Source organism: Toxorhynchites rutilus, chromosome 2 (genome assembly GCF_029784135.1).
Source record: "Toxorhynchites rutilus septentrionalis strain SRP chromosome 2, ASM2978413v1, whole genome shotgun sequence".
In the NCBI taxonomy this organism is placed as follows: domain Eukaryota; kingdom Metazoa; phylum Arthropoda; class Insecta; order Diptera; family Culicidae; genus Toxorhynchites; species Toxorhynchites rutilus.
Genome location: NC_073745.1, coordinates 296,539,382 through 296,552,371, shown reverse-complemented (window position 1 = coordinate 296,552,371; position 12,990 = coordinate 296,539,382). Strand labels below are relative to the sequence as shown.

General features: G+C 35.5%; 1 protein-coding gene across 12 annotated transcripts in view; it reads right to left on the bottom strand.

Moving 5' to 3' along the window:
- LOC129771247 (myocyte-specific enhancer factor 2) overlaps positions 1–12,990 on the bottom strand; it is a 224,506-nt gene that overhangs the window by 47,509 nt on the left and 164,007 nt on the right. The gene's annotated exons all lie outside the window — the stretch shown is intronic.

The following is a 12,990-nucleotide window of genomic DNA, read 5'->3' as shown; positions in this document are numbered from 1 at the left end:
TTTGTAGAGTATTGAAAATTTGTAGATTTTTTTTTTTACAATATTTTGTTAAATTTTTAAAGATTTTTGATTAGATGTTTTTTTTCTTTTCTGTTTTTTTTTCGGATGTTTAGAATTTTTAGAATTTGATTGTTTTTAGAATTTTTGGATTTTTTTCATTTTATTAAATTAGTTGAATTTGGTGAATTTTAAAAACTTTCAAATTTGTAGGTAATATATTAAAATTATTTTGACTCAGAGCTGTGATTTTTTTTGAAAATGATTTGAATGTTTTGAATTATTTTATCTCTCGAATTTTTCTTTTTTCACTTTTTTTAGTTCAACGTTGAATTTTCTTAATTTATTGAATTTGTTGAATTTAATTTTGATTGTTCTATTTTTATTATTTTTTCGTATTTTTAAATCACTTTTTTTATTTGGAATCGAATTTGCCAGATTTATTGAATAATTTGAATTTATTGAATTAGATGAGTTTCGTGAATTCAAATTTTTTAAATCTTAGAAATATTTGGATTTTTTTCTTATTTTGAAAATTTAAAAAAAAAATTTAAATTTGAAGAATTGTTTTTATTTTAATTTTTTTTTAGCGTTCAAATTTTGTTTTTTTTTTCTATCTTGTTGTTTTTTTATATTCTTTTTTGTTTGATCTTTCGATTTTTCTTTTACAAAAACAATTATTTGAATTTTTTCAAAACTTTGATAGTCAAAATTTTGTTTTATATTTTTTTAATTTGTTGAATATTCAGATTTTTTTTATTTTTGAATTTTTAAAAATAAATTTCTTTTTATCTAGAATCACAGTTCAAATTTGCTGAATTTACTTAATTTTTTAAATTATTTGAATTGGTTAATTTTTCCAATTTCTAATCAGACATCAAAGGCATTTTATTTTGATTACCGTCATGGAATTAATTAACTGAATAAATTATTTTAAATAATTATTGGAAATTCAACAACTGTTATTCATTCAGAACTCCCCTGAAAATAATCCCATAAAATCCATCCGTGCCATACATCTGGCATTTATACGAAATCTTGGTAATAATTTCAGTTCTAGAGAAGGACGCATCAGCCGGACCGTATGTCACCATTTTTTGTCACAATTTCAGTATATGCCTAGTGAAAGTGATTTTGTAAATATAACTTGCGAGTACTTGTCTTGTAATGGCTAAACTTACAAAACTGCTTCTCAGATATTTACGACTACTTAGCCTTGAATCCCTTTCCCTGATGAAATTTGTCATGTGGTTTTTGGTGAGATTAAAATTAATGTTCACTGAAAAACAAATTTACGAAAAAAAAATTTGCTATCAAAAAGATCGGAAAGATCGATCTTCGCGGTTTTTACAAGTTTTTACAAGAAAATCGGAAATCGGAGAGGAAAAGATCTATCTTCTAAAAATCGATCCAAGAAAGCCTAATCCTAATATAAACGGCTCGAGAAGGTATCTGAAACGAGTTTAATTTCATTTTCGCTAACAAAACTGCTTCAAAGTTCATGAACTTCATGAACATGACAGTTACAGAGAAAACTCTGATTTTTGTTATTACAAACGGGACTATAACCTCTAACGTGTTCAGGCAAGAGTACCTGAAAAGTGTATTCTAGCAGTATCGAGAGTGGACGACAAACCAATAAAATTGCCCTCAAATCTGGCCAATCGAGAAATGGTGGGCATTTGTCAAACAAAACATAAGAAGAGTGGCAGTGACCAGGGATGCATCGGAAAAAAAGAACATAATCAATGATGAGACGTAGGTTTTCCAGTATGACATGCAAATCAATTAATTAGTTTCGAAATGGTGTCTTTCCAACTGATACGAAAATGGAAAACCAGACTATAAATGAAGAATATTATTGTGAATTAAAAATATTGTGAGCGAATTCCTGACCAGGAACCAGGAATGACTGATTTGAGGCACCCATTCACAGTAGATATGAACTATACTTTTGAGCAGAACAGATGGATTAATTATACGGGGGTTTTGAAGAATAAACTAATCGATGAAAATTCATCATCAGCTTGACATTTAGCAGCTCCAGTAGAACAGTTTTTAACGATTCGCGGCAACGTGGGATGCTATTATTTGTAACCCACTCTATTTGTTATTCATTTGTCCGACGAAGGGAAACAATTTCCACTGATTTCAACGCAACCGACTAACGTCTCCTCGTCGCACTACTACAGGACACAGATTAAACCTCAGTCTCTTCGACAACGGCAACGCTTTACTTCGGAGCTGCCTTCTCGCCACCAAGCGCACACAACAAGTCAACATTTGGCAACAGAATCTTATTAGGTAAGAGATCACCGCAACCAGATCGCGCATGTAGATCTTGTGTATATACTTCCCGGGGCGGCAATGCACATAGCAAGAACGCGTCTGGGCACCCTATCCTAACCCCTGCCATACCCTCACAAACAGATGTACAAGGCATACGGCCCAACGGCGTGGTGGAAAACAGGCACAAGGCGAAAAACACCGACAGAAAGAAAGCGGTTTAAGTTTTTTTCTCGCATTCTTGATTCGCGCTTCTTTGCTCGCTGAATGTCATCGATGTGCGGAGATGATGATGATGATGACGATGATGATGTTTTCGAACAAATGAAAATGAATTGCTTTCGCTGTTTTCCACCAAACAGATCCCAAAGTCTCGGAACTCGCACCGGGCGGCGGCGGTGGGTTGAGTTTGTGTGGGTTTTTCGACTCAGTCGAAGTCGTTGTTTTCATTTCCCACACATATCTCTTAACTCTGTGCGCTGAAAACACACGTTTCACGGAAAAATCGACACATCACATATGTATGCGACGGTGGTGGGGCGGGCAGGCAAGAAAGTAAATAAGGTGGAAAAGTTTTACATAGCAGCAACAGCAGCAGCTACTAAACAACAGACCCACACAGCATCCCCCACTCTTTCTTCTCGCCTCTCGCTCCCTAGATGACGATCTTCGGCTTCAGCTTCAGCTGTTGCTGTAGTACTGCGACTCGTCTCCCGCGGCGACAGAACGCGGCAGGATATGACTCGGGAAAGTCTGGCTTGTAATTTCCCCAAAATGTCAGATTAACCTCGCAAGAGTCACTAATGGCGGTTCGAGGGAAAGTATAATGTGACACTTTTACCATTGCGAAGGGATGGTTTCAGTTTCACGAAAAACCTGAGCAGCACACCACCACCATCATTTTCTGTTTATTCCTCGATGGATTCTCGGCTTTTATTGGTTTTAATGACTCGGCTGAGATGGGATACATGCTTGGGTATTTTTTGTTAATGAAGAGTTTTCGCTCCACACACACTCACACGCACATGCCCGGGCGCTACTCAAAGTATTGAATTCCTCAGCCGTCGGAAGACGGCTGACTTCGCGCAAGTCCCCGTGAAATGTGTCTTCTGTCGTGCCGTGAGCTGTGTGCATGCATGCTTGTTGCTTCATCTTCCCGTACGTAGTCACGGAGGAAAACACGTCGTCGATCTTCCGTCGACGTTTTCCGAAAAGAAGAAGAATATTGCTACCCCGCGGGAAAACCACGCGGGACGGAAGGATGGAGAATCGAAGGAATTGATGCGAACGAAGCTGGGATGAAGAACACGGCGATTCACCCGTAATGTCACTCTTAATTTCTCATTTACTCGTTTTTTACTTCACTTTTTTTTCTGTTCTTACCATGCGCGAAAGGAGGTTGATGTCTTGGTTGACATGTCTCACTTTGTGTGCACTTATTTACTGCCGCTGCTGCACGGTTGGAGTGTACATTTTTTCCATCGTTACAGCAGCGCGGTTGGAGGATTCTTTCCTTTCGTTTTTTTTCTCTTCCGTCGACAGATGCATCCACAAAACTTTCTTCTCCGCTGACGGAGAACGGGAGTGAGTGAACGACTTTTTGCTGCCTTGCTTACGTTTCGATTTTTTCACGATAAATGCACGAAAAAAGAGTGTTTATGTTAGATTAGGTCAATGCTTTCTTGGCAATTTTGAATTTGTTTTCTGGAACGCATTGGACATGAGATACGGAGAGTGATTCTGATCGTCTCCATTGTAGCCGATGGCTGCGAATTGAGCTCTTTTTTCCAAATTTTCGATTTTTTTCAGAGCTTTGAGCCTAAAGCAATTGGAATACTAGGCAAATTATGACCAAAATTATCAGAAGCACTCAACTAATTGGTCTGAAATATAGGCAGTCAATACAATGGATGAATTATTTTGATTGCTCGAGTATGTACCGAACCATCTTCAATAACGGCGAACAATTTGGAATTAAAGATCAAAAGTGAAATATACGTTCTGCATTCTCAGATTGGACCAACACGAGGTGTGCGCAGAAAACAGCGGGAATTGCCCTTTTGAACAAAAATATTGTTCGTTTACATTAGTGTTGTCGCCTTCAAAGTAGTCTTCATTAGATATCCTGCACTTGTACCAGCAATTCTTCCATTCGTCGAAATACTTCTTAACTCTATATTTTGGAGTTTCTTTAGGTCTTGCCATGATGCGCATTTTATATCAGATTAACACGACGACACTTTAAGGTTCTTTTTATTTTTGAACAATGTAATAGGAGTACCGTTAAGTTTCTTAAATTTTTTTCAAAAATTAATGCTTTATTCTGCAAAAATCGTTTCAAATTTAATATTCAAAGTATTGCCCATCGCTAGTCACAACTTTTTCCCATCTTTCTGGCAATACACGGATCCCTTTGCGGAAATAATCGGCCGGTTTGTCGGCTAACCACGAATCGATCCAATTTTGACTTCATCAAAATGGGAGAAGTGGTAGTAATCGACGAAAAAGGTGGTAATCGGACGGAGCAATGTCTGGAGAATACGGCGACCGGTTTCGCGTCATGCGTCCGAGCATTGTCGTGCTGCAAAATAACTTTATCGTGTCTTTGCTCGTATTGTGGCCATTTTTCCTTCAATGCACGGCTCATACGCATCAATTGTCGTCGGTAGAGGTCCCCCTTAATGGTTTCATTCGGTTTTAGCAGGCTTGTCGTAATGGACCCACTTTTCATCGCCAGTAACGGTTCCCGAAAAACCCTTTCTTTTATGCTATTGGAGCAGCTGTTCGCACGTGAAAAAACGGCGTTCAACGTCTCGTGGGATCAATTCATACGGCACCCAATGTCCAATCCTTCGGATCATTCCCATTGCTTTTAAACGATCGGATATGGTTTACTGAGCTGCTCCAAGTGTAGCTGAGCTGAGCTACAAGTTCTTGTAGCGTTTGTGACGGGTCTTGATCGAGTAAAGCCTTCAATTCTTCATCTTCAAACTTTTTTGGCGGTCCGGAACGTTATTCGTCTCCAAGTCAAAATTACCACTTTCAATACTTTCGTCGCCCAGAGAAATTCGGTCGAGTTTCTTGCGGGGCCCAAATTCAACTGTCGGTGCGCTATAGAAATAAGGGGGCAACGATGATAATTAAGTCGAGTTCGATTCAGGACTACTTTTTCCGTTGAATCGGAATGAAATCAACCGACTGCTGATTAGAAAACTTATAAAAATAAATTTTCAGCCAATTGTACAGTGTTGCCAATGCACAATGGTCCAGGAGACGCATTTAAGTGGAAATTAGCATCTAGAGCTTGACCGTTATTCTATAGACAAAAACTGTCTTAGACAAAGTTGTTACTCATGATAGAGTGCTCATTTTTATGTTATCTAAAATAGAGTGACCAAAATTGTCGATGAAATAAAAAATCTAACTTTCTTATCTTTATAGGTAGAGGTAAACATAGTTCAGAAATGTTGTAGCTCCAATTATTTGAGACATCTTTGTAGAACAAAGTTTTTCTCTATCTCTCGAAAATATCGGTTATTTCGAGAGATAGAGAAAAATTTTGTTCTACGCGCCTTTTTAATAAGTTACGTTGAGGTCGCCATGAGAAAAAACTGATTTTTGCTCTAACTTTGATATTTCAAATTTTACATGCAAACTGTCTTCGAAATACTTTTAGAGCTTACTAATACAAATATTTTGCGATGCAGAACTTGTCAATATCTCCACTTTACTCAAAGTTATTGATATTTCTTCCTAAAAAACACGCTCTTTTCATTTGTTTGTCATTCTTTCTGGGGCAAACATAAAAAATGTTTGTTGACGAAATTTGAAAGAACAGATTTCACTCTACATAATATGTGATTTTCAAAACTATGTTATTTTTTGTGTTTGAGTAAATTAAAATTGAAATCATGAGTTTTTGGATGAAAACCCATCAATAACTTTGAGTAGGATTAAGATATTGACATGTTCTGCATCGCAAAATGTTAGTATTGAGAAGCTCTAAAAGTCGTACGAAGACCATTTTGATGTAGAATTTTAAATATAAAAGTTATAGTAGAAAACCCGTTTTTTTTCATAGTTACCCTAATGCAACTCAGATAGAAGGCGCTAAAAACAACCTTATGGGAGATATTTATTGTTTGGGCAAAAACTGTCTTAGACAAAGTTGTTACATATGATAGAGCGCTCATTTTTATGTTATCAAAAATAGGGTGACCAAAATTGTCGACGAAATGAAAAATCTAACTTTCTTTTTTTATAGATAGAGATAAACATAGTTCAACAATGTTGTAGTCCCAGTTATTTGAAACAACTTTGTAGAACAAAGATTGTTTCTATCTTTTAAAATAATCGATTTAACGCTTTTTTCTGAGTTGCATTAGGGTGACCATGAAAAAACGTGTTTTTTCTGCTTTAAACTTTATATTCCAAATTCTACATCAAAACTGTCTTCGTACGACTTTTAGACCTTATTGATACCAACATTTTGCGATGCAGAACTTGTATATATCCTAATCCTACTCAAAGTTATTGATGGTTTTTTACCCAAAAACTCATGATTTCAATTTTAATTTACTCAAACACAAAAAATAACATAGTTTTGAAAATCACACATCATGTAGAGTGAAATATGCTCTTTCAAATGCTGCCAATAAACTTTATTTACGTTTGCCCCAGAAAGAATGACAAACAAATGAAAACAGCATGTTTTTTGGGAAGAAATATCAATAACTTTGAGTAAAGTGGAGATATTGACAAGTTCTGCATCGAAAAATGTTTGTATTAGTAAGCTTTAAAAGTCTATCGAAGACAGTTTGCATGTAAAATTTGAAATATAAAAGTTAGAGCAAGAAACAGTTTTTTTTTCATGGTGACCCTAACGTAACTTAGAAAAAAGGCGCTATATCGGTTATTTCAAGAGATAGAGAAAAACTTTGTTCTACAAAGATGTCTCAAATAATTGGAGCTACAGCATTGTCGAACTATGTTTACCTCTATCTATAAAGTTAAGAATGTTATATTTTTTATTTCATCGATAATTTTGGTCACCCTATTTTTGACAACATAAAAACGAGCGCTCTACCATGAGTAACAACTTTGTCTAAGACAGTTTTTGTCTAGAGAATAACTGTCGAGCTCTAAATGCTAATTTCCACTTAAATGCATCTCCTGGACCATTGTGCAATGATAACAAAAAATAAATTCCACCGAACGTGTCGCTCTATTTGATGGCGATAAATAACTACAATTTTTTGGAGAATATGAAATATTCTATTCAATCGACTGCGAAGATTCTGTAAATATATCGTACTAAGAACATATGTCACTTTTCTGGGAAAATAATCGTCATAAACTATATCACATTCGGCAACTCCGATTTTCCACGTGACTCGTTTTATTTGTTCTTTGCGCTTGGCAGATAAAAAGCTAAAAGAAGAGGCAAGCTGCAGGTTTTTTTGTCTGAGAATGAGAATAATTATTGCGCAACTCGGATAGGCCCCTGTTTATTCCAAAAAGTTTTTTCGTAGATGCCATGTGTTTTTTCATGTGCTCCCGTGGCCGAGTGGTTAGCGTCATAACTAACATGCCGGGGGTTCGGGTTCAATTCCCGTTCTGGTCGGGGGAATTTTTCGTCAAAGAAATTTCCTCCGACTTGCACTGTGATCACGCGTATTCTAGAGCTTGCCACTCAGAATGCATTCAAGGCGTGTTATTTGGCATAGAAATCTCAACTAAGTACTAATAAAAATGACGCAAGTAATACTACGTTGAGACGGCGAAGTTCCTCTAGGAACGTTAGTGCCATTGAAGAAGAAGAAGATGTGTTTTTTCATCCTCAAAATGTTCAGCGGAGGGCGTAACAGTGAATCGGAAAGCGAAGTAGTTACGACAAAATAGTGCGAAGCGCTAGAAAAAAAGTTTCGAGTATTATCTCATCGAGCTCGGATATTCGGATATTGAGGAACTATACGCAAGTGAAGACCTGGACAATATGTTAGAAGAACTTACTATAAACGACATAATGATAGAAGAGAATTTAATATTAAATTTAATTCTTGAGAAAGATTTTCTAACAGTACATTTGAAATGTAACGGTTTATTGATTTTCCAATAACTTTGTCAAACATCATATTTTAATCAGACATCTGGTTTATGAGTTACAATCTTTTTAAAGAAAGATCAATCATTTTAATTACACCCTATTATAAAATCAGTCGTAACTTAAATTGGTCATATAATAATGAAAATTGTAATTTTACGTAGCTTCCATCATTTGTACCAAGTTTCAAATAAATCGTAGAGGGTCGGGTCAACAGCCGATTGATTTGGGGTGGAATCGCTCTATAAGGGAGTTGTATAAATAAAAGTAATTGGCCATTTTGAACTTGGATTTTTCATAATCTAATGTCACTAGTCAGATCTATTCATTTGATACCCATATTGGTAGGATTTTGAAATAAAAACATATATCGCCATTTTGGATTTGCATTTTCACAAATAAGTATGTTCTACTAGTCAAACCCTTTTCGTTCGATACCCATATAGGTGAATTGAAAATAAATGTCGCCATTTTGTGATGGCGGCCATTTTGAATTTGCATTTTCATAAATAACTGTGTTCTACTAGTCAAGCCCTTTCATTTGATACCCATATTAATGGGGTTTCGATAAAATAAAATTTGTAGCAGCCGCTCTTAGATTTTCAAGATCATGGAATACGCAGTACTATAACGACAGCAGATATAAAGGCGTGTTCCAAATTTCAGATCAACATTTCAGGTTAACAGGCAGGGGATTAAATTTCTATTGATGTGGGACAACCCTACAGATAAACATACAAACATACTTTCAATAGGTCATGCTAAATAAAACCGTAGTATAAAAACTATATTTTTATGTTTTTGATTTTTCGATCATTCTACATATCCCATATTTACATTTATGTGCCTATTCTATCAAATTCCGTTTGAAAATCCTATTCAAATTCAACGAGTAAAGTGTCACCCACATCTGGGTGATGGGGCGATCAATGTGTTAAATCGTGCAAACCACGTCTGACACGTTCGCTCACTTGGAGCATGGTCACCATAAACTTCCACCAAAATGCGTTGGCTTTCCGCAGCTTTTTTCTTCATATTACAGTAGTGAAGTAACACTCCCCGCAAAAACATTCTCGTTGGTACGAAATGCGGCATATTCGAAGTGGCAAAAAACTATGTTGTTTACGCTTCAACTTTTTGACATATATTGACAAAGACGCGCAATAACAGTAGCTTTCCAACGAATGTCATTTTATTTCAAAAACCAATAACTTTTGATCCACTGGACCGATTCAGATGATCGACATCTCAAATTGAAGGCAATGAGCTTTGAAAAAATATTACACTTGCAAAAATATTGGATTTTGTTTTTGTAATTATTGATTGTATTTTATTTTTATAGTTTACACGGTTGAAGATAGAGAGCGCTATATTTGTTCTTGTTTTTTTTACATAACATGTCCAAAAATCAGAGAAGTGTTTTTTCGTTTTCAAGTTATGATTTTTCAAAGTTGAAATAAGCCCCCTGTGCAACCAAAACATGTTAACTTTGAATACAGGAATCAGGATACATTAAGAGTAAATAAGGTAAATCAGGATCGCTGTTTCTTTATATAAGAAAAAAATGGTATAAAACACGACACAGTATGTGTCATAATTTGCATGGAAGAATTATATGTGCAGGAATGTTGGAGAAGAACAGCGACGGACAACACTTTTAATATATTTTCTACGATTTTTTATTTTATTTTATTTTTTATTTTTTTTTTTTTTGAACAATGTCTCAATTTCCGCGAAGAGCCAGCGAAAAAAATATTCAAAGTCTCAATAAAAAATTGCAAATTAGCAGGCTATGAACAAATAATTTCATGTTTATCAACTAGATTCCGGATTCTTTTTCCAGATATAGATTTATATTTCATATTCAAGTTACAGATTCCAGAATGAGCAAATACAGATCCTAAGGCAGTGTACAAGATTTATCCAGTGATCGATTCCAGAAATAGTCGCACTTATTTCCATAATTTTATCGACATTCCCCAAAATTGACGTGGAGCATCCATGATATGAAAAAATAACCTGAGGGGAATCAACGAAACCAAAATTACCCGTGATTGGCTGTTGCAGTATCAGAATTACAAACCATATTTGTGAATACCTGTCAATTTGATGTCTGGTTATAAATCTGTAGTTCGTACCAAATACCGAATAGTTAAACATCAAATACATAGCCGCCTGGCTTGTGTTTTCGGTTTTATCCAAGTAGATCGGTAGAATATGCAATCACAAAACTGTCTAGTCATCAAATTTGCTAAATAATGAAATTCTGAGTCTAAATACTATACCTTTGAAACTAAATTGGAACTCTTGCCATTCAATAGCTGCCTAAATCTAACACTAGTGAACGAACCTCTCTGTATTTTGTGAGATCAGAAGGGAATCATTTATTCATTTGGCATGCCAACACGTCAACGGTCGGTTTTATGCTGGCATACCAATCAAGAACTGTGTGAGGAAAAGTCACTTTTCACTTCCGCTCGTTTTATACGATTGAGATTTTACTAGGCCTAATCACGAACGTCACTTCACGGTGCATACAAATCATTTCGTTTTCACCGTGAAGTGACGTTCGTGATCAGGTCCATTATCACTAAAAGAAAAGGGCGATTTCCTAATAACAATGCGCAGTGATCCAGGAGGAAATTTGCATCTAGAGCTCGACAGTTATTCAGTGAACTGTCTTCGACAAAGTTCATACAAAGAGGTAAACATAGTTCTACAATGTTGTAGTCCCAGTTATTTTACGCAGCTTTGTAAAAACAAGTTTTTTTAGGGTCACAGAAATCACTGATTTGCTGGTTCTTTTCTTATTGAATATCTACGATAAGCTCTGTTTTGATTCAGTACTTCCCGCCATTTTTTCTGACAATAGCGACAATATTACGAACAATAACACGAAGGTGTCAGGTTTAAAAAATATGGTGAATGGAGAGACTGACTTCTACCAAGTTATAAGAACCTTTAGTGATTTTTTATCTTTCCTAAAGGTTGACCGTGGAGGAGCGCCTACCTTTTCTGTTGATCAATTCTAGACTTTTCTGTTTGATTGAATAGCCCAATTTGTATGGCTAATGTAATGCTAAGAAAAAGCAACAAAAGGGGCAAATAACCAGTTTTGGCCCTAGTGTTGTATTTGCTCAATATTTTAGACAACATTCTTCCATCTCTTTCGGAAATTAAATTATACAGATTATACTGAAAACTAAATATCCTTTTGAAATGATTTATAGGATGAGAATGGGTCATAGTTTGTTCTATTCAGTCATAAACTTTCTTCCATTTGAATTTTAAAAGATTACTGAAAATCTTTTTTCACGTTTTTTATAACAATTTTAAATGCATTCTCATTCTAAACTTTGGCATTCTAAAAAAAGCCCTTTTTTCAAACCTCCAAAAATGCTTTGGTTTTGTAGATTTTGTAGATAACAATAACTTGTTACTATCCCAAAAATAATCGATCGGAACATTTTTTGAAACCCCCCAAAGCAGATCCTTCCCCTGATTATTTTAATGTCCAAGCTGAACGATCCCTAGCAAGAAGAAACACTCAATGAGTGTGTGTGCTATAAAATGAGGTGATGCAACTTGAGACTCTGGATAGGGCCAAGAGAAGCTTCTGTTCCTTTCGAACTCTCGAAAAAATTATAATTATGAATTGTTGAAATAATTGCCTTCTCAAACTTCAAAGGAGAACTAAATGAATGGTCGTCATTTTTTAACCCTTTGCGGCCGTTTGTCTGCTCTCAGTCACCACAGCAAGGAATCTTACTAAATATTCTATGCAACGATGTGAAAGTTTACGTATTTTCTAAACGAAGTGATTTCGAGTGATTTTTTTCACGAATGTATACAAAGTTTCTATGTACAATAGGTAACGGTACTCGCTATAAACCATATATTATTAGCGTGGAAAGATAAGAGGATCTCTTTCAAGGGAAATTAATTCCGACCGCAAAATGTAGATAATCGAAAGCAACAATGTGACGGAGCGTTCTGATTTATCTATGTAAATCAAAAAAAGTCACGATTTAACTCGAGAACGATTGAACGAATTTTAAATTATTGAAAAATGTTGATAAATCAATGGTTATGAGAATCAAAGGGAAAGTATCGAATTCAATTGCATCTGAAAAATGTTTCTTTCAATCACTGATTAAAGTTAGAATGGCGTTCTCTATTATGAATCGCGAATATAACTAGCATTTGGAACATTTCCGAGGGAAACAGTGTACAGTGTACAGAATTGTTTAGAGCAAAATATCAATTGTGAACGGCCTCGAAGTTCACCCGATCAGTTAGTTTGTAATAAAATCCATTTCTGATACGATGAAATTACGTGTTCAATAGTGTATCCCATACTACGTTCATCAGTGGACATAACATTCTATCGCGTAGAAATGAAATTTTTGTTCTCTAGAAATTACAAGAATAACAATATTGTTACAGTTTTAATTGAAGAAGCGCAAATCGGTTGGTCACGGTGAGCGATTTCGAACCCTTCAGCTCATGCAGTGTGAGTAGTTAAAAAAAACTTTGACTTGGATCCTAATGAATTGAAAGACAAAAATATCGAATCCTGCATTTCACAGCTCCCAAGATACAGG